Genomic DNA, 3,950 nt, shown 5'->3' on the forward strand with positions numbered 1-3,950 from the left:
AAATACATTTTTGTAAGTAAAACCCTTCATTTACATTGCCACTCGTTCATTCATTTCATTTCACCCCCTTTCGAACGTTGGCCGGATTCCACCCGACAACAAGATAATACTCGAGTATACCAAACATTCGCCCAAGGTCCCCAAATCGCCCGACCGAGTCCGCTTCTGCCTCAAGTCGATCGGTAACGAAGGGCAGGGCCCAGTTCAGCCAACAGGCTTACATTCATGCACATGTAATCATTCAATCATTGTAAATTTCACATTCATTTATGTCGAGTGCGATAAATCACACACTTGCCTAGAAAACTCGTTTTAGCAATCATAGAACGCATTTAACATGTTGTCAATCATTCATAACAAGCCATATAATCAAGAAAATATAACAACCAAAAAACACTCACCTATTTATGCAAAATAACGTCCAAAATATCCCTCTAGATAATATCCTCAGTCACCGATGAAACCTAAGATTAAGCGAGAGAAAATATTACAGTTCATCTAGTAAAAATTAGGTGAAATCGAAGAAAATCCAAATAATTATGAGTAGAACGTATAAAGATGACTTTGAAAGTGAAAAGAGGGCATTTGGATCGAAGGACGGGATAACTAAGGGTTTCACAAATCAAAAACTAAACTAAACTAAAAAGGGTTGTAGAAAATTTCAACGGAAAACACTTGGACCAAAGACAAATCAGAATCCGACTAGATAGGCTAAAGAAATATTTTCTAAATCGTTTATGTGGCTCAAAATCAACATATATTTAAGTAAGTATTATACAACAAATGTCTTGATAAAAATCATGTGAAAAGGAAAACAAAATACCTTAATTTCACATTTAAAACCTCACTCGAAAGTAGTTTTCTCGCGACCGAGAAAACCCTAACTCATACCTCTTTATTTTGGTAAGGAGTAAGTAAACATTTGGAGTTTCAAACTGAAGAAGTATCATGTTTTAAAATGGTAAAACGGTCATGATATTGACCAAGCGAAAATATACAAGTTCAAATAGAAATATAGCTCCTCAAACACCCTTTGAGAGAACCAATGTAGTTCTCAATGAAGTACGTCCAACTTGACACAAAAATCACATTTCCAAATCCACTCTAACTCACTCAAATTACAAGAAAATAAACGGACAGTATTTCCCCCTAAATTCTTCATTTTCACCCTACAATCAAATACCAATTCTCATAGCAATTAACCACAATCGCACATACGGTTCATAAACAATAAAACACATCCAATTAGGGCCACAATATCCTTCAATCAAAGCCAATTAGGGACTTTACAACCAATCAAAGTATAGCCCTAAATTCGAAACCCTAGAACTGAAATTTTCACCCACAAGCGGAAATTTTCCGTAACCATCACAACTACTATACACAAGTTTCATTTTACACCATATCAATCCATCATTCCAAGGCCAACCCATGATTATCATATAAAATCAGAAAAATTCTTAATAAATCAGAAATTGGACCAACTCTACTTACAATCATGAAATCCTCCACAAAATAGCATATCTTACCTCTACCAACCACCAATTAACCATTATTAGAACAAAAAAGAAATTTCTTAACACTCATCTTATGAGCTCAAGAAAGGTAGTAACTTAAAGCCTTCCTTTCAAAAATCACTCCATCAAAAGCTTTAACCCTCCACAGTGAGCACTTGTATGGAGTAGATCGAAAAACTAACAGTGAAATCTCAAGATTTTTGGCAAAGATTGAAGCTAAAAAAAAAATGGAGAACTTCCTCTCTTTTCTCTCTAAGACAACCGGCCAAGAAATGGAAGATATTTTAGCCAAAAGCTAGATAAGAAGGAAGGAAACAGCCGGTCAAAATTAATGGCCGCCAGTGACACGTCACAATCCGGGGGGAATCTGATCGGATTTCCGGCCGGATTGCTGGCCGGATACATGCCACGTCACATTCCGGCCGGAATCTGGCCGGATACAGGCCAGTGGTGAATTCAAATTTTTCCAGAACTCCCAACTAATCCGGCCAAGATTTGGCCGAATTTTCGGCCGAATTCTCACTGTTCACCTTCACCAACAATTTTCTTTCTAACCTCAAACGTTGCTCTCATCCACTCTTCCAACAAAGACATATATACATATATCTCACACAATTTCAATTGATACATACTATCACACGTTCACATATATGCAATGAAAATCCTCCTTAGAAATGGATAGCAAATTTTTTCATCTTTAAAAGGAAAGTGAGAATAAACAAAATGCTGAGAAAATGTGAAAATTTTAGGGTTCTCACACTCTTTCCCTCTTAAGAAATTTCGTCCTCAAAATTTTACCTTCAGTTGTTTCAGACGAGTCCGGAACTTGTTGGTTGTCTAAGGCATAAAACTTTGGCGGTACATTTATTCGATCCCCTCTTTCTTTCACTGGTTTTGATTTGGTTGCATCCAGTGGTTGAGTACTACTCTCTCGTGACTGTCTCCTCGGGCATTTACTAACTTGATGGTCACCACTTCCACAGATCAAACACTTCCGCCCTTTTCTCCAACAATCGTTTTCGGTGTGATTTGACTTTCCACAATATTCACAGACCAAGTGAGAAGCCCCTTTTGGCTTTCTTGAGCAATCTCCCTATGTTTGATTTGACTTTCTTTTGTAAACCTTTCATCTAACGCCCCTAAGGTCCATGGTGGGCGGGGTAAAGAGTTCACTTTTTGCACTTTAGAAGGTGCTATCGTTTCACTAAATTCTTCTAATACACTACCAGATGCACCCCTTTTCCGGATTTGGGAGGCTTTTACCTGTGCCTTTGCCTCCTTGATTATTTGAGTTTTCTCAAGAGCCTCCGTAAAAGTATTGACTTGCACCGCCGCTAATGCTTCCTGAATTTTCAAATTCAATCCCTGTATGAACCGTCTTACTCTTCGCCGTTCTGTGCCCACCAATTCAGAAGCAAACTTGGATAATTTCGTAAATTTTATTTCATATTCGGCCACACTTTGAGTTCCCTAGCGTAACCCAATAAACTCCTCCTCTCTCCTTTTTTGGACTAAAGGTGGGAGATACCTCTCGTTAAATTCTCTTATGAAATTCGTCCATGTCCATGCAGTATCTTCTCTTTCCCACTTTGCTTTAATAACATTCCACCTCGCTCGGACCGGTCTTTCAAATTGGAACACCGCAAAATTTACTTGTCTTTACTCAGTGTAGTTCAAAACTGTGAAAATATTAATCATGGCCTCTAGCCACTGTTCAGCCATGTCCGGATCAGCCTCTCCAACGAATTTCAGAGGTACAAATTTTTGAAACCTCTCAAGACCCCTATTCTCGTCTATCTCAAGATTCTGGGATTGATTCACTGGCATTTGGTCTTGTTGATCTACCAGTCATGCCAAGATATTTGCCATTTGTTGTATTGTTGTTGCCATTTGGTCTCCGATTTCGACCCTTGGGTCATGTTCTTACTCAGTTGATATTTTCCTTTCTTCTCTTGGTTCTTGGGCCCGCTTAGTTCCACGGTCACGACCACGTCCACGACTACGTATCCCCTCCATATATATATATATATATTTTCCTCTCTCTTTTCTTTTCTTTCCCAAAAGGTAATTTTAATAAATAAACACAGTAGATTGACTAAAATAACAAGATCTAACACATCAAATGCACAAAGAGACATATACACAACATAACACACCATATACACAAAGAGACATATCACGCTAGACAGATAATCAAAAGCAGTCAATGATACACATGTAGGTATTAACATACCACAAACAAAAGTCATACAGTAACAATACAAGGGCAAATCAAAAGAAAGACGATGTGTCATTCCGGTCTCAATTAAATAACCCCGTCCGGTCTTTCACGTCATTTTCTATCCAAACTAGACGTCCATTGACCTCTTGTACTCATTCTAACCCAACAAAGCCTGTTCATGTTCCCAAATACAAGTCTCAAGTACTTAGTAT

Source organism: Coffea arabica, chromosome 10c (genome assembly GCF_036785885.1).
Source record: "Coffea arabica cultivar ET-39 chromosome 10c, Coffea Arabica ET-39 HiFi, whole genome shotgun sequence".
NCBI lineage: Eukaryota > Viridiplantae > Streptophyta > Magnoliopsida > Gentianales > Rubiaceae > Coffea > Coffea arabica.